At 39.1% G+C, this 22,676-nt stretch overlaps 1 long non-coding RNA gene across 1 annotated transcript in view; it reads right to left on the reverse strand.

Moving 5' to 3' along the window:
* Positions 1 to 10,933: 10,933 nt before the first annotated feature.
* LOC137231336 (uncharacterized) overlaps positions 10,934 to 22,676 on the reverse strand; it is a 1,125,320-nt gene continuing 1,113,577 nt past the window's right edge. The window contains exon 6 of the long non-coding RNA XR_010946462.1: positions 10,934 to 10,984. This is a non-coding gene — a long non-coding RNA (uncharacterized lncRNA). The remainder of the gene's footprint in view (positions 10,985 to 22,676) is intronic.

Raw genomic sequence — 22,676 nt, forward strand, 5'->3', positions numbered from 1 at the left:
ATGTAGTGGCTAGCACAGACTAGGAACTCATTACTATCAGTTATCTAACCTGTTGTGTCTTTATTTAGGGTTCACGGAGGACTGGAGTCACCAGTTATTATTATTACTTTTTTTTAGAAAACAAACCCTACAATGGTTTATATCTAAAACTGTTCTATAATACATTTCTCTGAAAACTTGTACCTATTCTGAGTTGATTCTGCATTGCATACGGGGAATGAAGAAGAGTGGTAGAATTAAAATATTGTGATTATTTACACGATTATGTTTTTTTAAAAAAAAGACAACAGATCTGTTGACCAGAATCCATGCCCAGCCTCCTGAATTTAGCAGTATCTGTGTTTCTGAGCCTTGGTTTCCTCATTTGTAAAATGGGTAAAATAATGCTTGCTTTGCTTATGTCCTAAGGTTATTAGTTGGTATGATGCATGTGAAGGTATTTTGGAGGCAAAACATGCTGCTTAAATATTCAAATAGATGGTACTGCTGTTGCTATATTTATATTTGAAAAGTGTATTACCTATCACTTTGTTTATAATATTATTATTTCACTAGTCTTAACAGTTTATTATTTTATAAGCAATTCTTTTATTATATGAGAATGGTTCATTCTAATGAGGAAGTCCTCTTCCTTTTTAGAAGTTAAGCATAATTAAAGGGAAAATATTTGTGTTTTTCTATTAATCCCTAAGACTTAAATATCAGAGACAGGAGTGAAATATATAAAAGCAAGGAAGTAACTTGGAAAACTATCTACTAATGCCTTAAATTTCATGGGACCTGCTATCTTCTCCTTTTCTTTGCCACTCAAGAACTTTTAAAGGCAGATTCAACAAAATTAAGATAGCCAGAACCCTACACTTTTCAAATGACTTCTTTTAATTTTCAGATTCACCCTATTAGTGAGTAGAAGTTGAACAAGTGAAGGAATTAAAAAGAATGTGTTCTTTAATCTGAAAAGATGTTGATACTGAGTGGGTTTTCATTGGTTTGAACATTTCCTGAGCATCAGCCAAGTGTTGCTCATGCTCATATTCATCATTTCCTTTAACGTTCACAATGCTATTCAGGCCAATGTTAGGGGCCCAGTTTTCCAACACGGATGAGGACACTGAGGTGCAGAGAGGTGAAGTCACTAGTAGGTAGTGGGACCAGGAAGTTAATCTAGACTTGTCTGACACTCTCTCTTACTGTAGCCAGACAGGGTCAGAGGCTGAAATAATCAACTTTTACATTTGATTTTTAGATAGGTTAGAAATTAAACTGGCAAAATGCAGGCGAGATCCATTTCCGACTTCAGTTCTAGGTCTCTCATCATTAGCTTCAACAAGAAAACAGTCTTCAACAGTGGAAAAGCAAATGTAGGATCTAGTAAGTACTGTAACATTTCAGACTCTAGTATTTTAACAAGGTTAAAAAAAGTCTTCCCAGAAGCTCATTAATTAATGAAATTTATGACTTAGGAAGAGCACCTTATATATTACAAATGCATTCTTGTCCTTAGCAGTGGTTCTCCAAAGCCCCCACTCACTAGCATCATACGTATGCCCAGGCTCTTTTTAGAAGTGCAAATTTGTTTCAGACTTAACTGAATCAGAAATTCTGGAGGCAGAGCCCAGCAAACTGTCCTCTGGGTGATTCTAATACTTGCAAAAGGTTGAGTTCCAAAGATCTATAGTTTACAAGCAGAGATTATATACTAGGACCACACATCAATGCTCACCTGGAAAGCCACTTATTCAACAAGTATTCGGATTCTGTGTCATTGACATATCCTCATACACAGCTAGACATACAGAGAGTGCAGGACATATCCTTAAGAATAAGGCAAAAGTTCTGACCAAAAGATGCTTGAAATCCAATTGGGGGGATAAGACCATAAGCAGGAAGTTTGACCCCAAACCCATATGAATTTAATAAAAATATATAACTCTTACTATCATTTAGGACTTAGTATCACATTAAGAACATGACAAAAACATTTGGAGAAAAAGAGGTACAACTCTATGGGATGTTGTTATCAGACAATTTCTCCTGAAGGAGGAAAAGAATTGGAATTAGAAACAGATAGATGTGGAGTTATATCCTAGGCCTGCCACAAAGGACCCAAGCAACCCTGAATAAGTTAAATCTCCTTGCTTTTCAGGTTCCTCATAAAATATAGGGGTTATATAGGGAGAATGATGAGAATGGGAACAGAGATGAAGATGATGAATGATAACATATTTCATGGTATTTTTGGATTTAATAATAAAAGATGCACACAATGTTTTGGAAGAGGCCTGGCATTGTGTAATGCCTTCAAATCCCTTTAATTCACTCTCTTTGCACCATAATTTCTTCCACTTATTGTCAATTATTTCTAGCCATGACTGCTTAAAGAACTTCTCTTACAGCATCTCAAGTAATCCTCACTACCTTCAGGAGGCAGATACATCCTTCCAATTATAGAGATGATTTGTCCATGAAAGAAAGAAAGAGAGAGAGAGAGAGAGGAGGAGAAAGAGAGAAAAAAAAAGAATTTTTTTTTTTTTATATGTGTAATAACAGGATCATGTGAAGTCAGTATTCCCTGATATCCCTTGTTGGCTATTGCCAATGACAGTTCCGTTATCTGTAGTACTCAGCATAAAACCCAGCATGTAGTAGGCTTTCAGTCTGTATTTGCATGGATAAAAGACAAAGAACAGATAACTAATACAATTCTTTTGATATGGCACCTGACTTTTTAGAATAGGAAAAAAAGATCTACTTAACAAGGAGTGTAGAATAGCATGTTAATGATCTGCAAAGGGTCTGCTAAAAGGTAATGATGAAACTAATTCTTGTGCCCTAAGGTGAACTACACCTGAAAAGGCTAAACATTATGAGCAGTCCATGCTTCAGCAAGCCCTATTTGGAAAAGTAAGGATGAGGGTAAAGAAGATAAGAGTATTAATAATAACATTTGTACAGAATTGTATAGTTTCAAAACATATACACTATTTCATGTAATCTCCCAATTTACCCTATGAGATGAAGAGGTACGTCCCCTGTTTAAATGAGAATTGTGATGGCTGAAAAGCTTCCATTCTCTCCGTTTGTGAAAGGAGCACTCTCACCACACTTGCAGTCCTGTGATCTTTCTTTAAGATCTGCTGTCCCTGGCCTTTATAGTGCATCTGCCCCACTTTCTCCCTTCTGATCTCTGGGTCTATCCTGAGAGCCTTTGTCAACGGCTCATTAAGTTCTAGCTTCACTCAGCTGCCATCCCCTATTCTACCACAGGATAACCCTACGAAACAGCAATGAGTACAAAAGACTAATCATTTTATCCTTTGCTCTTCTGCTGCGGTAAAGGGATTAGAGAGGAAAGGAAAGGGAAAAGGAAGAGGTGACCCTTAAGTAATGAGAAACAGGGAGGAGAGAGGAAGTGGAGACTTATGGTCCCACACAAATCGTCTGCAGATTTCTCCATTTTGCTGAATGCTGTTCCTATTTTTTTCCCCCTTTGGATAAATTGATCTAAATGTTCATAAAAATTTTAAGGGAGAGCATTATTTTTCTTTCATCGAAAGATTTTTTCCTAATATTATTTTGTTAATAAAAAGAATGATAACAAATTTATATTTATAGTGCTTTAGCTCTCATTTGATCTTTGTAACAACATGAAAACAAACCAAGGTTCAGAGTAAAGGAATGACTTCTTCAAGTTCACTCAGCTTAAAAAAAAGAGCACAGCTGGATCCTGAAGCCCCATATTCTTTCTTTTTTTTCCTAATAAATTTATTTATTTATTTTACTTTTGGCTGCGTTAGGTCTTTGTTGCTGCACACAGGCTTTCTCTAGTTGCGGCGAGCGGTGGCTACTCTCCGTTGCAGTGCGCAGGCTTCTTATTGCAGTGGCTTCTCTCATTGTGGAGCGTGGGCTCTAGGCACCCGGGCTTCAGTAGCTGTGGCACACAGGCTCAGTAGTTGTGGCGCGTGGGCTTAGCTGCTCCGCGACATGTGGGATCTTCCCAGACCCGGGCTCGAACCCGTTTCCCCTGCATTGGCAGGCAGATTCTTAACCACTGTGCCACCAGGGAAGTCCCCCCATTTTCTTTCCATTATCATATCCTGAACTTGGCATGCAGGAATGTTGTCATTCTAATGACTTTAGACCAAATTAATCTATCTTCAAATAGACATGATTTATCTAAATCATATATAAAATTGCCACAAGGCAACTCTTGCCATTCTAAATTCAGTTGAACAGGTGAGACAAACACGTGATTTTATACGTGGAACAACCAATTTCCTACCATGAATGAAGCTGACATCAATTTCAAAGAAACAAAAGCAAGGAAGAAACAAATCAGGTTAGCCTGACTGTTTACAAAGTGAGAACTGGGACCACAATCACACGTCTGCAGACTGCTTTTTTGTCAGAAGACACCGGTTTGCAGCAATTCTTCAAGCTTGCTTTCAATTACGAGCTGATAATGACTACTACTTGGAAAAAGCGTTTTATTTTCAACCATATTTTGCCTCGAAGACCTATTCAAACTCTCCAACAGTCTTGTTAATAAGAAACATCCCCTGCTGCATGATCAGGAAGGTAGGATGATGTCATGAAATGGGCTTTGGAGTCAGGCAGAACCAGTTTCAAATTCCAGCTCTGACACTTTTTAGCATGGTTACCTTGGGCATATTGTAGAAAGTGAACAGAATAATGCTGACTCCATAGAGTTTCATGAGAAGTTCAAATTAAAACTTTTCTTTCAGTGCTTGAAATTATATTTAAAAATCAGTAAATTATATTTATATTGTGCTTTACACATTTACGATGTGACCCTGCCTCATAGAAAGTGCTCAGTAAGTATATGTAGAATTTCGGGCATTCAGCTGTTTGCCTTAGATGATATAAGTCAAGGACACATTGTGGATAGCCCTGATGTTGGCCTGAATGACTGAGACAGCAAGGTCCAGCCTGAAGACAGTGGATTCTCTCACAGTGGACTTTCATATACCTGTTGTTGAGGGCTATAGCTGATCTTTACAGTTTTACAACCCTCGGGGAGGTACTTGGTATTTACTTTGCCATCTGTAAGCTGGGGATAAGATACAGGATGTGTTTTTTCTACTATACAAGATTGCGATGAGGTTGGATTCGCATATTATAGGTGAAAATGTTTGTAAACTATAAATTGCTATTCTAGTGTAGAGAAGCACCTTTGCTGCTATCATGTTTTATCTTGATGGCTCATGGTGTTTGAGAATCATGGATCATCTGTTTGGCCGTGAATGTGGACCCTATCACAACATTTTTAAAGCAAAAACAAACAAAAAAAACCATGCAAAAACAGAGGATAAATCAGGATGCTTGAGATTATCATGCAAGGACCATCTAAGGGTGTTTATGGCGGTGGTTGTTATTTGATTGCTGTTTTTTCCCCTGAAAGTTGTTAACTCCAATAAAATACAAGTTTGTATTATTTTCTTCATTCTGGATCAGGGAGGATACAGTGAGAAAAAAATCCAACCTCACTATATTTCTGACTTGTTCATACATAAGCATATTTTGGGCCAACTTATTCTGATGAGATTTTGGCACTGTTGCTTGGCTCAGGGCAATACTTGGGGTCTTGTTTTCAGGTCTGTCATTTTATTTGTATGTTGGAATTTGCCTCTAAACTTTTTATCTCATTGAATGAAAGAAAAATATTCTGGACAAGTGTCCCCAACATTAATCGTATTTCTATTAAAGCACAGCCATATTCAATTCATTTTTAAAACCATGTACTGAGTATCAGCTTTGCCTCACACTGTGCTAGGAGATAAAGAGGAGAAGGGTATGGCTCCCTGCTCTCAAGACGTTCAGTGGTTAGTCTGGAAGACAAAGGCTTATTTACAATTCAGTGTGATGAACCCTTGGATGTAAGTGTGCACAGCTCAGATGATGGCCACTTAGACCGAGGAGGCAAAAAATAAATAAATAATAAATAAAGACTTTCTGAAGGAACTTATACTCCTAAGTATCAGAAAATTAAAAAAAAAAAAAAAAGATAACTAACAAGACAAATTCTCAAAATGACTAGCTGGTTGTATTCCTGAACACAATATTCTGGAAAACAATTCCATCTCTATCTTCCCCATTGTACTATACCTTGATTGACTTTATACTAATTTTCTTGCATTCGTTTCAGTGAAAAGTATTTATTTACTGCTGATCTATTAGAAACATTTCAAAAGGCAAAACTAAGATTTGGATTTTATAAAACGCCTGATGATAGATTTGTAAAACTGCTGTAAAGGGATGGGCCATGGTATTTCATCTTCCATGTAAAATAACTAGCTTGTTTCACCACATTCAAAACAGTGAATTTCTCCTTAAGAAATCATCCTAAATGCGGCATCTTTCTCAAGGTATTACATGCCACATGCCAAATGAAAATATTTACACGGTCTGCTGTACTACACTACGAACAGTTTTTGAAGTCAGATATTTTTCCCTTATGATGGAACCAAAAAAAAAAAACAAAACAAAAAACACTCCAGTTCTCTAATTTATAATTCAAGAAGTTTTGTTAGATCAAAAGGAAAGAAAGAATGAGCAGAAGAAAAGAGTGTAAAAAGCTTTAATATTTGAGTGATTGTACCACAGTTGGAGCTGCCTTTCTTGCTGCTGCAGTACAGCATAAGCAGAACAACAACAACAAAAACAAACAGGGAGAGATTTGCTCAAGGTTGTTCAATGTGAGTTAGAAAAGATTAGGTATTTGAATGCACGGCAGAGTTGACGTCTTTCTCCCCTAAAAAGGTATTTTTGTATGTGATTGGTTTCAACCCCCAAAAGTAAACACAATCGCGTTTCATATATTTCAAGCAGCCAACAAGGCATTGTTGCTTTTCTTAAGGGTGGGAGGAGTGTTGGGAGACTTCTGGTGAGGATTTATTTACTACCTAACAAAAATACAAACATGTCACTCAGCAGGATAGTAGGGGAGATGGGTATGGCCTACTTGGGACCAATATTGACGGTAGGAAGATACGATTAGGGGGAGGCAGAGATGAACAAAGCTGTAAAGATTCAGGGATGGGGTAGCAGGAATTGCTTCTGCTTCCTGCATCTTCCTAAGCTCTTTGACACGTCCCACCTTCGCAGGCCTTTCAGTGCCTCCTTACCTTCCCTAACCAGCTCAAGTAAATGCTACCTTCATTCTTCACATCTCATCCACATGCAAGGTAATGTGACCTCTTGGTTAAGAGCTCAGTATGTAGAGTTAAACGGCACTGCATTCACATCCAGAAGTTACTAGCTCCTAGTGTAGGGGCTTTGGGCTAGATAATTTACCTCTCTGAGCTTCGGGCTTTCTAGACTGAAAAAACAGATGGGAATAATAGTGTCTGCTGCAGAGCTGGCTATAGAATTAAATGAAAGAATCCACGTGCTCAATGTATTGCTTGACAGTGATGAATCCATAGTAGAGAATGTTATCATTTTCATGGCCTTATATTGCTTATATCTTTTTCATCTGTTCGTCTTCCTTAAAGAATGTTGGCTCCCTAGAACAGGCTGCAAGTAAACTGTTAGGTTACTTTGAAGTCTATCCAACAGGCTTTGTTTCTAAATTCCAATTCCTTCTCGTTGAAGAACTTAGTGATCCTGAACTGTCTGTGGTTATGAGAGTGAATCTACTCTGTCCAGAAATGGCATCCCTTTATAGCCCACTTTTCACTTGCCCCGCTTCTCTCCCCAGGGTGTTTGCTTCTTACTAGGGGGACTTATTCCTAAGCTCTCAGGTTTTTCTGCCTTTGTAGACTGTTAGCCATTAATAATTGAGAAGTCATGTGTGATGCTTTTCATGGAGTCTGGTTCACCCTGCAGTGTCAGCATTTTTCAGTAAAGGTAAAGGGTTATAAATCCCCTTTGGCAGAAGAGAGCTTGATTTGAAAATGGAATTCCCTGTTGGACAGAACAGTGACACTCCTGGTAGAAGACCATTCAGGCTTTCTGAAGAGGTGTAACTCAGAACATTAGGATTTAATTTTTCAAATTTTGACACCATTTGAGTTGTCCAGTTCCTTCTGGAGAGAGGCAGAGCTGTGCTCTCCTGATTCCTAAGCTGGTAAGTTTGCACCTCTGGTGCAACGGGAGACTGAGGACAAATTTTAGAGAAAGAGAGAACAAAGTCAGGCCTAATATCATAGTAAGGGGATCTGAAGATCAAACTGAAATTTTTTAGAGGCTGAATATGAGGAATAACTTTTGAGCAAATTACAAGGAAATATAGGGCTGAATCAGAGAGAAAGTAGGGTTAGAATGTAAATCATTAAAGCCAACATAGGTACGAAAGAACAGGAAATAAGGTGAAAGCTGGCAGATAAGAAGACTGACAGTTGGGGAGAATGCTGAGGTTCTAATAAAATTAGAAAATTAGAGATCCGAAAGGCTAGGGAGTTGGTCAGTAAATGAATTCTCAGACAGGTAATAATTGCAGGTCATTATTGATGCCAGTTCTGGTTCAGGCAGTGATATAGAGAAGTGACAGTTGTTATCATGAGGAGGCCCCGGACCTCTGAGGCCCACAAACTGTACTGGAGCCACACAGGGAGAACCCACTTTCCCTTGGTCCATCTTGTCTACCCGTGGATTTAGCTTCTTATTACAGGAAATTATTCCTAATTTCACACATTTCTCTGTCTACCTGCCCATGCTTTCCACCCAACTCAATCCTAGCAGAGTCAGTAGAGAGAAGATAATTGCTCAACAGAGCTGAAGTCAACCAAGAATCCAAGGACATTAATTTGCTTATATAAGGATAATAGGATTGAGGAATGGAGACTGTGGGGTATAAGCTGGAAATTACTGGCCTCTGAAGAAGTTTTTATTTGAAAGTGGAAGAAGTGTAGTTGGGAAGGTTTCCTGGGTAGCAAAGATCATGGTGGGGAGGATGGTGTCCTGGGCTTGAAATGAACCAAGTATGAGTTGATGAGCATCTTTTTTGAGGACTGTGTAGGGGGTGGTGTCTATTTGGGAAAACCACACATCAGTAACAAAAGAATGAGTGAAATTAACATTTTTCAGACATGTGAACACATGCCCATTGCTTTACACACAGCTCATGAAATCTGTACAACATCCCTATAAGACACATATTATCACCTGTATTTGACAGAAGACAAAACTAGGTTGCAGGGAGGTTAGTGACTTGCCCAAGGTCACTTCATCAGTGAGGGGTAGAAACAGGTTTTCAAACGAAGACTCTGCAAATTCCAAGCCACACCCTTCTTATTTAGCCCCCAGCCACTCTACTTGAGCATTTGTTAGCATATTTTATGTGTGTCAGTGAAGGATAGCAGTAGAGAAAAAGAGACTCAATGGGCCAGGAGAAAGGGATTCTGATTTGAGGAGAAATTGATGGAGAAGTCACACACTGACCAAGGGCTCTCAGAGTGATCTGGGATGAGTAAGGGACCCATGGTGTTGGAAGGTGAAGTATATAGATAGACCTAGCTATTTTGGATTTCCAAACAGAAATCTGGTAAAAATCAATTTTGTGTCCCATGAATTTTTTCACCCCAGGTAGATCCTAGAAAATTGTATAAGGTGTTGAATAAACAACCCTAGACAAAATAAAATTTTGCTGGGTCAGGATATGAAGAATATCACATATAAGTGGACTGAAATAGAGTTGCCTCTTCTCTAAATGTACATATAATAAATACTCATTATGAAAAAAGTGCATAGTTATACTCCTCAGTGATGTGTGACCTTATTATATTAGGATACTAATATTTTTTTTCCAAATCTAAGATGCCTGTCATCAATAGAGAGATGCAATATTAGTTTATGTACCACTAAAACAGAAAAAAAATGTTTCCAATTATAACTAGAAGGTGCCATTAATTGTAGGACACGTGCTGATTTCGGAGGCGTTAAAACGGGAGTACATCTGCATCCCCAATGCAGTATTTTCTTCCCATCTAATTGCTATGTATAAATTGAGGTCATGCCCCAATGTAGATATTTTTGTATACTGCTTTTTCACTTGCTTCAACACTTTCTATTGGGATGAAATTATTTTCAAAATCATAATTTTAACATCTACATAATACTTCATCATGAGGCTATTATAAAGAGTGTCACAGTAAAAAAAAATTGAATATGAATGTTAGTACTTGTGTTTAATGATTTCCTCAAAAGGGATTCTTCCATATTGAATTAGTAGATCAATAGACATAAATATTTTTAAGACCTTACCTATATATTTCCCAAAAACTTTACCTATATAGTGCTTCAAAGAAAAGTCATTTTATTTAAACTAGAAAAGCACTTTTAAAACCAGAGGCAGTAAGACCAAAGAGCCAGTACTTAAATGCTCTTCCCAGAATCTAGATTCTACCAGTGAAAGAAGTCAGCGCTCACTGGATCTATACCTTATTCTGGCACTGCCCAACCCATTCTTACTCCCCTTGATCCAGAATCAATTTCAAAGTATGTATCATTTATAGACTGTTTCTACTCTGCAGACTTAGAAGGACGCCATGTCATCTGTCCCCGCAAATGGGTAGGAAGCATCCTGTGACACCTCAGCCTCATGAGTTTCTTCTTCTCAGGACAGTGAACAAATTCCTAGGTGATAATCCTAGTCTGGCTATGTTTTCTCATAATCTCACCTTTACTTAAGAATTTCCAGCCAACCCAAAGAAACTGTCTACATATTTTCTGAATGTGTACACACTGTCACACTGTGTTGACCAATTTGAGGCCAACAGACCTCAACAGTCATTGCTTTACTAATCTGTAGTGTTTGCTTTTATGGTCTCAGTCCTTTACGGGGGTCTGACCAAAGAGGGCAGTAGAGTCAGATCTTACCACACTGTGGAGCCAGACTGGTTAAACTGAGGTTCAACACAGGACTGCTGGTTACAATATGTGAGTGTTAATAGCAGCTCCCCAAATGACTTACCTATTCAACCTTGTCTTTCAGTCCAATGAGTCCAGTGAAAATATGATTCATCTAGGAAAGGGGAAAGACAGAAGCAGAATGAGTAGGACATACAATTGAAAACAGGATATGTAATATAAAGCATCCATATAAGTTCAATTTTTTTCAGTACAAACAACAGAATCTCACTCCATAATTCAGGAAAAGAACAAAAATGCAATAAGAGAGAACAATGTTCCTACCAAGTCACTCAAATACCACCTAGGGAATTTAGATCCATGTTAAGTCTAGCCTTCAGAAATGACCTGGCAAGATGAAACAAGAGTCATTGTAGAGTCATTTAATCTCTCTAACTTCAATTTTGTGACTGCAAAGAGCAGTATCCCACCAGATGTATGGGATATCATACAGAGGTGGGATACAGAGGTATCCCACCCAGTCAGCTCAGATGGGGGTCTCATGAATGAATCCGGTCTAATTACAAAATGCCTTTGAGATGGCAAGTGCAACACGTGTGTGTTCTTCTATGATTTGACTTCTCCCAGTGTATCCCCTACATGTTGATAAGCAACTTTAATTCACCCTGGCATGGAAGTGATGGGTCTAATCCTAAATCTGCAATCATACACGTGGGCATGAGCACTTTCCTCAGCATGAAAGAATACTGAAAACATCCTGATGCAATAGGATTCATATATTTAAAAAATGTAATAGAGAAGGCTTCCCTTTGACTATGTTTATTAACATTTCAAAGAAATGCATAATTCATCATGACTGATACACTTTGTTATTATTTTTAATGAAGGGATTAAGAGTATAAGTAACTTCAGCAGAAACACTATGATCCCTATAATATTCTAGAACTCTACCTCTTCAAATAATTTTAACTATCATGACTTAAGATCATGACTCTTTTATTTTAATATCCCAATGATGTCAGACATTAACATACAAATTCACCTCACAGAGGCCAAGGTGAAGAGTCTTCATTTATGTGTGTTCAAATTATTAGTGTAAACGTTTTTACTCAAATACACGGTCTTAAGATTACATTTGTCTTCAGTACCACTGTTCTACCAAGCTCTATGTAACATTTCAAAAGCAGACATTTTATGCTTTACTAGTTATAAGACATATGAAATGGCAGTATTAGAAATTAATCCTCATTAATCATGTGAGAAGACAGTTTGGCATAGGAAGTTCCACTAGAAAGGGACAATAGTTTCTTGGATTTGCAAAGGACCCTGTGCTAGCTATAATTCATCTAGGTTGGCATCTTCCCAACACACCCAATATAAGAATCTTAACTAAAGTTAACTGATCAATATGTTTTATGCTGAGTCCTAAACTTATTAAACCCATCATCTAATTTCTCTTCCATATTTACAGGCAATCACCAGACAAACTTAAATATATCATTTTAAAATTATTCATCACAACCAGTAATCATTTTCTGATACTCTTATTCCTGTTTCTCCCAAACTAGGGCTAAAGTAAGTACTTTCAGAGATGTCCTCAGAATGCCCTTCACAGAATTCTATCATAGTGGGTTTCACATAATATGATGGTTGATGGTTTAGTATGTTTTCCTTCCCCATCATACTGCAGTGTGTAAAGGAGGTGACCATATCTTAATCACGATGAGACAAAATAATTAACAGGTGTTTTCACAATTCTGCTCAAACAAGCAAACAAACAAAACCCCAGGCTTTGCCACTTGGATTGCTCCTCAACCTTCCTATACGACTACCCCTTCATTTGAAATAATTCTTTCATTTCCAGACAAGTTTTTGGACTTTTGTGATGGAGCACTGGAATAACTGATAGAGAACACAGAACTGGAAAGCTGGAACGAAAGGAGATGGGCTTAGGAAGGATAGGGCCAAGAGAACTGATTCTTCAGAGAAAAACAGAGAGAACAGGACATGCATTGTTAAGGTGGAGGTTATACAGCATGGGGGGGGCAGTGCAGGGAATCTAGGGGGCAGCAGTGACAGAAGGTCAGAAAAGGGTAAATAAGAGACAGAGAAGGAGAGGAGGAGAGAGTGCTAATTAAGTACTCAGTTGGTTAGTTTCCGGGTTGGTGAGTAAGAAACCGCAGGGATAAGTGGTGTGAAAGAACAGGATAGAAGAGAACTTTAAGAAGTTTCAGGATCAGGTCCTTCAACCCTCTTCACTGGTCTTTGAGAAAGATGAAGAGTGACTGAACTCTATTTGGGCATTAATGGGCTTCTTCAATAGCAAAACACCCTGGACTGAATCAATGGGTCTCTATATTTAATGATATAACAATCACTTACGCACCCTAATTCCCTTCCACAGCTTCTGCACAGTACAAATTATATTTCTGATAAGAGTTCACTGAATGAAAAGAATGCCTGAATAAGTAAAATTGTGTATGGTTAATTTTTCCACTAAGGAAAAAAAAATTAAAAGTGAGAATGTAACGTATATGTAAAAGATTTGACACCCCATCATGTATGCCTAGTAACCTCGTTCATCTTTCTTTAATCAGGAATAAAAACTGTGCTAAAAAGGATAATTAAAGGAACAAAATATGTCTTATAACAGAATGGAAGCAGAAAAAAAGAATGAAATTTCAAGTTAAACAAAATGAAAGTTTCATTTATTTAATAAAAATTAAGTTGAAGGCAAATTGTCAGGTACTGATTATTAAAAGACACTGTGTCCTGAGGAGGCTTGCAGGCTGGTAGATGAGAAAAAGGGACCCGAAAAGCAATCACACTGTTCTTAGTAGAGGGAAGCCCAGGTTCTACAGAGGTGCAGACGGAAGAGCCTTCTAAGGGTCAGGACTATCTTCATAAAACTCACATTTCAAGGATGGGCAGTAGTTCACAAGGCAGAGAGAAAGGCATGCCTGGCAGAAAATAAAACAAAACAAACAAACAAAAGCTGCATATGTAAGAGTTTGGGGGTATTGATTGATAGGCAAGTTATCTTTGAAAATCTCAAAAGGGCTGTATGTTTAGGAAATGTGGTGTTTTTCATGGGGGGTGTGTGAAGTGAGGGGCTTGGGATGGTGGAGGATGAGGATAGAGGTCTGGCTCAGATGAGGAATGTCATGAATAAATAAATGCCATGATTAATTAAGAAAGGACTTTTCCTGAAGATGAGAAGGGAATAAGGTATATAGACACACAGACACATACAAACTCACACTTATTTATTTGTTTATCTTAAGGTAGAGGATGCCTGTAGCATTGCAGAAAGATGAGCCTGCAGCAGGCAAAGATGGTGAAAATGAAACCAGTGCAGGTGCTGAGCAGTAGTCCTTGGGAAAGATGGCAAGGGCACTAGAGGAGACGTTAGATTTGAAAGACGTTTTTAGAGTCTGGACTGACAGGATGTGCTGACTGATTGGATTTGAAGGGTGAGGGCAAGGGAGAAAACTGACCAGTACGTGGAGGTTTATGGTTTCAGAGACTCGGTGGATGATGGTCGCTCCATTAAACAAGATGGGATATGTGGGGAGAGCAGTCCTGGCAGGAAAGACAGTACATTCAGTCTTGGACATATTGTATTTGAAATATTTGTAAGACATCTAGGACTTTTAGCCATCAACAGTATTTCTTGCACTAAGAAGATATCCTGGCTTTGTTGATATAATGAGCATCCTCCTATGGATCAAGACAAGGAAAGAAAGGCAACGTAAAAACCCTGGTCGGGGAGGGAGGGTGGAACAGTGTTGAAGAGAAAGGAAGAAAAAAACTGCTAAGGAGGGGTCCTGTAAATAAGAGGAAAACCAAGATACTGAGGGGATCTGGGAGTCTGAATTGAAGAGAAAAGAAGTTCAAGAAAAATGAAGCATGTGTCCTCCTTAAAAAAAATCAGGGTGTGAAAGAGAATTTACGGTTTTGATTTACAAGACTTCAATTTCCTGCATCTGAAAATTATCAAGGGATATTGTTAAGCTCCACACTAAAGGACACATGAGAATATTAAAATGACATTTTCAGAAGTAACAAAGTGAAAGTGCTTCTGAATTCTAAATGATTATATATGTATATATTTGCCCTAAAACTATAAGTTTTGAATTAATAGAAATCTTCCTTCCTTCCTTCCTTCTTTCCTCCTTCCCTCTCTCCCTTCCCTCCTTCCTTCTTTCCTCCTTCCCTCTCTCCCTTCCCTCCTTCCTTCTTTCCTCCTTCCCTCTCTCCCTTCCCTCCTTCCATCCTATGGTATCCGAAAGCCTTCCATGGATTTCGGATACCATAAGCATTTATTGAGCGTTTACTTCAACGAGCACTGCTAGGAAATGAGCGCATAATATTCAAGTCTAGATAAGTGTGTTTCCAAGACCCAGAGAGAAAATATCAATTAATTTTAACTCCAGGAACTAGAAACAGCTTCCAGGAAAAGGTGACAATGAAGTTGGACAAACGAGTGCAGTTTTAGCACATGGAGAAAATGTACTGTGAACAAATTAGATTCTTAATGAAAATCATCTTGAATTAAGATGGCATTTTTACCAGGCAAATGTAATCCCCAGAATTTCTGTATTCTTGCTTGAAGATTTAAAATGGCTGCTTTGGACAGCCACATCCTTTGTTTTATGAACTTGTTACATAAATGATGACCCAAATCAATGAAAGATTTAATCCAAACCGATGCAAATGCAAACGCCCTAGTTTCAGACAGCTGCAATGGTTATTTCTGTACATCTGGGAAACAGCTGTCGAGCCTCGTTTTTACACTGGTCTTTGTTTAACTCCGAAGCAGTGTCAAGACTGAAAGGGATGTAGGTGATTAGAAGGTGGTAAACGTCTCAGAAATACACAGGAGTTTCTGAGCAATTTTTTTTCCCTGTGGGAGCTTCTAAGTGGACCTCCTTTCACAGAGCTGGCATGATAGAACATTCTCCTGGACTACCTTTTTTACATCCAAGCTCTGAGGGCACCTAGGCTGGCTGGAAGGAGTAGCTTGTTTAATGATTCCAAAAGCACTCTTCTCCAATGATTGCACAGAACAAGTCATGGATAGTCAGGTCTAAGTGATTACTCACCAGGATGCAGAGGTTATGACAGGATAGATCAAAGCTGATGCTGCCGGTCAGAGGCAAGATGCAAGGCTTGGCCCCTTGCTGTAGAAGGCTGTAGAGACCATGCATCTGAGCCAGACAGCTGACGAGATGCCTCTCCTTGGGATTCACACCGTAACAATAGGCTAATAGATTGATGCCATAAAGGCATTGACCTCTGCGGGCAGGAACATTTTCTCAAGGGGAGAAAAAGACATACTACGTCCCTGCGTGCTATAGTTTTGACAGTGACTGACAGCATGGGCTGGCCCTGGCCTCCAGGAAGTGCATACGTGAGCTTTTGCACTGTTACCCTTTGAATAACTTCTGACACACTTTGCAACGTAAAATTCTTACAGGGAAATTGCTCTATAATGCTGACTGTAACATCTAGAAACTTTGCCAATGAGAGCTAAAATATATACAGAGGTAGCTCGGCTTGAAATAATATGTTTGTGCGTGTATGTGTGTGTCCACGTGCATATGTGTGCATATGCATGCGTGTATGCAGAGGGGACACTTTTTGGTCTTCACGTTTTCTGCCTCATAATGCTATTATTCAAGTGCAGTATTAGAAAAAGCTTCTTACGTGTTATGGGCATGCTGCACACGGAGAGACTTAAGCAAGGCCAAGATGAAAATAAATAATGCATGAAGTCAGAGGCCCGAAGCAAATGTTAACTAATTTCAAAATGGGTCAAAATCACAACAATTAAGTCTCTGACATGAGAAGTCATTTTTTTCTCACTAAAATATTAACCAACTTGCTTCACTTCTTCTAGATTGATTTGTAGAGCATGAAAGGTCATTCTGGAGGCAGAGGGGGAACTTGGCTTCTACAAGCCATCCATAGTGAGAGCCAATAAATTAGGTAAAGCCCCTGTTTACCTAAGCTGAAATATTGATGTCCAAGCCCACATCGAATGCAAATCTCTACATTAATCATTTTTCTCCAGTCAGGAAATTCAGACCATGGTAACACATGCTTTGATAGACCTATACATCATAGTTACAGCAACATTAGACAGTGCCTCAGTGACAGAATACAAATACATTGCATTGGATTCCCTTCATTTTCCCAGCCTGACTTTTATTTGTGTCTGCAAACTCTGCTCTGGGTAGGTTAAGTTTTGACACGGGTTTGGGTGATATTTTTGGCTCAGCAAATAACCGAAGATTGGTAAGAAGAATGTTCTTTTGTTGGTTACCTGCCAATCAAATCTAGAGGAGACTCACATCTAGTTCCATAAGCATAGGACTTTGATGATCTAGTTGCCTGGGTTCATCCAGTCTTCTCCCACTCACACAGTAATATCATTTGTGCTTCTCAAAGCATGATCCACAAACCTCTTGCATCTGGTTATCCGGATGCTTGTTGGGAAGTACAATTCCCTAGGCCCTATACTAGGTATACTCAATCCAATTCCCTTAGTGGGGCCAGGAAATCTTCATTTCATGGGATCCCCAGTTGTTCATTATGCACATTATTGTTTGATAACTGCTGTAGACAGCTGTCAGCTTTAGGTTCCTCATGACCATTCTGATCTTGCCACTTTACTCAAAGCCATTCTATACCTAGATATGTTCCAAACCTCTACTGAGTTTTGTACTTGGCCCTCTTCTTCTACTTGTCTAGATGTCCTGCTCAATCAATTTCATTCCTCGTTAAGATCCTTATTCCCTCTATTTGCAGAAGACCCCCAAACCACTCTTTTCAACAGTGATGCTTTACCTGAGCCTCAGATTCCTGTCTGAAAATGCCTGTTGAATCTCTCCACTTGACACCTTAATGTCAACAGGTCCCAAACAAACATGGCAGGGTGGCCTCGACCATGCCACCACCCATCCAGACAGAAACCCTGATATTCTTATTGATCCTTGCATCTCCCTTTTATCTTCATCGAGTAAATCATCGAATAAATTACCTGTGCCATCTCTCCATCGTCTCCACTGGGACCCTTCCTCTTCTGTCCTCTGGTTCTGCCCAAAGTTCAGGCCGTCATCACTTCTCACCTGTCCCACCATAACAGACCTCTAACTATTCTTCTTGTCTTTTGTCTTAAACTTGTAAAATCAACCTTCCATGGGATTGCTGAGTAGTCTTTCTAAAAATAAATCTGACTGAGTCACTTATTGCCTCAAAACCATACCTACTCGTGTAGGACTGTCTGGCATGACACACCTGCCTCTACTCATTTCCCATCAATCTTCACCCTATCTCTAGGCTTTTAATATAACAGTTTGTAGTAACACTTTTTCAAAAACCTCCTGTTTTCTTTCTGCCTGAAATGCCCTCTTCTCCTCAGTTATTTCCACTTAGAAAAGTATTCCTCAGTAATGATAATTGTTATAAATGTTATTTTATATCACATAATCTGACATTGATTACCTCCTCTATGTTGAACATTGAGTTCAAAGTTCCTTTTGATTCTCACAAGGATCAACATGTGGATACTTCCATTAGCAGTCTTTTTACCAAGACTTGTTCAGGTCATTTTTCCCTCAAGGTTTTCCTTAATCTCTAGTCCAGTTCATTTCTTCTCTTATTAGCACCAACACTCCTTGTGCTGACTTCAAATAAAACATTTAGACTATTGTATCGAAATACTATGTTTTTGTTCTCCTCTCTCTCCTAATCACTAAAGTACCTGCTGCAAAAGGACAGAGCCTATGTTTTATTCTGCTTCATTTTCCAAGCACGTGGCCCCTAATCTGGCACGTGAGAAGTTGCCCAGTCAACGTTTGCTTTACTCAGCAGATCTGATTCACAGTGGTGGAGAACATCACGTGAGGGCTCTTCTCTGCATAATTAATGGGAGACGATTTGATCTAAGGCCTTGAACTTCAAGGTTAGAGGCAGGGCCATGCTCATGTTTATATCCCCTTGTTGTAACTAGTACTGTATCTTTTATATGATTGACTCGCAAAAGCGTTGGTAGAGATTTAACTGTTACTCTCTGGATTTCAGGAGTATTAAAGTGATGTTCCGCTCTGATAAATTTTAGAAAAACAGAATACACAGAGTCACTGTGAAAAGCAAAAATCATTAGGCACTCTAGCCATACTTAAGCAGCGTAATGTCAGAACGGATGTTCATTAGACTTCATGGATTTGAGTGTGTCAGACAGAATAAATGTAAGAACTTATGAGTGAGAGCAGAGAGAAAATAGGACTGGATCCATGAGGTGAAAAGGGCAAATGGCATCCTGCAGAGAGACAGAAATCTCAAGAATTAAGGGGCTCCACGACATGCATTTTTTTTACCCTAAGTGTTTAAAAATCGTTCAATCATGTAATTTGGATTGTATCTGAATATGATGATTAATATAATACAATGATAATGAGCCAGTGTTTCACTTACTGAGTGTGTAGTCTGGCCCAGGTGTTTTACATGGCTCACTATACCTGCTAGGTACATGTTTTCTCCCATTTCAAACATGAGGAAGCTGAGGGTCAGAGGGGTTAGTCATTTCCTCAAGGTCAGTCTATAATAGGTTTGCATATAATATTCTGTGTATTCATTCATGTAACAAGTACATGATGAACTGTAACTGTTCCAGACAATGTACTAGGACCTAAACATATAAGAATAAATAAGAACTTTAAGGAATTCATAGTCTGGTGGTAGAGTCATGGAAAATAACACAGAAGATACAATGTAAAGGTTTTCCTGAGGGATTTATCCTGCGGGCACCATGATGAGGGCTATGGTAACCCATGAGATAGGTACATAATTCAGCTTGAAGTGAAAAGGCATATAAGGGTTCATGGAACACTTCCCAACAAGTCACAAATAAAGTCTGACTTTATGAGAGAAGAGTCACATTTTAGACGGAGGGAATGGAACACACAATTGACCCAGAAGATGGTCCCAACCCATCTTTCTCACCCCTACTTTCACTAGAATGTGAGAAACTAATGTCAGATTATCTTGATTTTGCACTCTTGAAGTGGACACGTTGAGAGATGATGTTAAATAGATCACACATCTTACAAAGCTGCTACTCTGAAGTGTCAAGTGTTCAAGGGAGACAATGTGTGTGTCACGAAGGGGCACTGACATTTTGTCCGACACATCTGTACACATCAATGGTGCCCTTTAGTGCAGGAGTGAGCACTACCAATGACAGTCCTGTTCTAGGCATCGTGCTAGGTCTTAGACACACCATATCTGACTTATTCCTCACAACGGTCTACAAATTGGTTTGCTTGCCTTTGTTGCATGGATAAAATGACTTATATCCCAGGAGTTTAAATAACTGTCCAAAAATGATATACAGAACAGATATAAGAGCCAAGATCTGAACCAAGAATTTGATGGCTCCAAAACTTCTCGCTCTATCTGCTAGGGAATCAGAAATAAGGAAACAAGTCTTATTTTGTCCCCTTGCTGAGCTTCCCTCCAGCATCCCAGAAAGGTACTTTCTTCTCCTAGTCTAGTCTTCAAGGGGGACAAGACAACCCGCAGCTTCTATATCAGCTTCTCAATGAGTGGCAGACTCTGTGGGCCCATTTCCTTCCATCTTTCTGTTTCTTCCTGATTTGACTCTCTGTCTTTTACCCTTACTTCCCCCACAATCCAGCCAGAAAGAGATCATTCCTTTTGACTATGTAGGCTAGTAAGTGTGTTCTTATTAAGCTTGCTCCCCTGTGTCTATTAAACTATTCTGATACTAATTAATCTAGGTCTTAGAAGACCAATAGAAATCCCCTAGTAATGTATTATTTCATAAGGACTGTATGTTACCAGGTTTACAAGAGCTCAACCAGAGCCACTAATGGGAACTACAAGCTCAGAGTAATGAAACAAATATGAGAGCTGATTCCCACAAGAAGTGCAGGCTTTCTTTGTACACCTTCCTGTCTCACTTTCATGAGTATGGAATTGTGAAGCCTAATTTTCTGAGCAGTGTCCTTTTGTAAAACTTCTCTGTCTTTACGGTATCCTCAGCCATGAGGGCTCCCCCATCCCTCCCTTTTCACTTTAGTCTAATTCTGGGTGTGGGTTGAGATCCCAGAAGTAGTCGGTTTCTGCTCTGAGCATACTGTGCATTAATCTACTACACACCAAAGTCCATTAATTTTGAATGGTGTTATCAATTATACTACCTGACAGGAAGATAACTATGTTATCACCTTGGCAGAAGTGTCTTTCTTAGGAAATCTATACAGCCTCATCACGACTCTAACGCTGATGGATAACTCTCTTCTCAAAAATCACAATTTGAGTACATTTTCTTTCATGCGATCTTAAAAATGCAAGCAAATAAAAAAACTTCTGAGCCTCGTACCACCTAACCACACAGACAGTGAATGAGCTTACCCTTATTCTTCTGATAAAAACAAGAGTTCCTGCTTATTCTGGTTTCTTTAAATATATCCTCCTTGCAAGTGTGAAAGACAATGTTAGCACGTGTACCTGGTCTTGTGAGATTTCCCAGATTTATCTATTAGGTGCCACTGTGAAGTGACTCTGTCCCATTTTCCCATTCTCTGTCTAGACCCTTCCTAGTGGCACACTGTCCTGTCCTTCCTGGCCATGCTGCAGGATAATTTCTGCTTTGTGATCCTTCTGCAAAAACGCCAATAGAAATGAACAAATCCACCTTTGTGCTAAACTCCAGGCGTCTTAAATGATCTCTCTTAGAAGAAATATTAGGAGGCCACTCAAAACCCTTCCCTGGCTTCCTAACGTGCTCCACACAAAATAGAATCTCGTTGCCAGCTATGCCGTACAAGGCACTCACTCGTTCATTCGTGCACGTTAGCCTATGTCGGGTGCCCACACTCTGTGCCAGACACCCTTCTAGTTACTGTTGACAAGACACAAGGTCTAAAACACCCTATACTTAATAAAGGAGAAGAATACTAGCAAGGAGCAAATACACATGTGATATGATTATAGAGAGTGAAGAAGTAGGATACAGAAACTAAAGCAGGGTGAAAGTAGGTGACGGGCAAGTGGAAAGAAAGGACAGGGCTGCCAGAGATAAGGCAGTCAGGAAAGAGCCCTGAGGAGGCAATGGTGGAGCAGAAGTAGCAGTGAATTTCTAGGGAAAGATTTCCGGACCATGAGAAGGTCCAGAACACAGGATCTGAGGCTGGAATGAATTTGGCCATTTCAGGGGAGAGAATGGGACCACAGTGCTTCGAGCAGAGAGAGCGAGCGAGGTTAGTGTTGGACAGGGGCTCGATCATGCAGCCCAGGAATAAAGGGAAACAGGGCACTGCTTTGAGCTGCTCCTAAATCCAGCTCCAGGCCTGAGGGCAGAGGGAGCAAGGAGCCCTTCACTCTCTAAAGTGACTGCTCATGAGTCTCCACTGTGCAAGGGAATGATTCTACTAGCATGTTAGTAACAGCAGATTTGTATGTCGTTTCAATATCTCTTTAGGCTGAAGCAAATCAAATGTATGTGTTAGAAGAATATTTAGTGATATTAGCTATGTTCACAATATTTTCTTTCCTGACAAAGGCAAAGAACACCATAGGGCAGTGGGTCTCATTTCATCTTAAATATTATGTGTATTTGTATGTGTGTGTAATATTTATATATAATATTTATTTTAATTATATATGTATGTAGTTTATGAAATAGATGTATAAAATATCACAGAATTATGCACTACAATATTAAGAGTAATCTTACTGATGATGGGGTTATGGACAGTGTTATTCTACTTTTTAAAATTATTTTTACATTATTTTCCAAATTTTCTGCAATAAAT

Source organism: Pseudorca crassidens, chromosome 9 (assembly GCF_039906515.1).
Source record: "Pseudorca crassidens isolate mPseCra1 chromosome 9, mPseCra1.hap1, whole genome shotgun sequence".
NCBI classification, from domain to species: Eukaryota; Metazoa; Chordata; class Mammalia; order Artiodactyla; family Delphinidae; genus Pseudorca; species Pseudorca crassidens.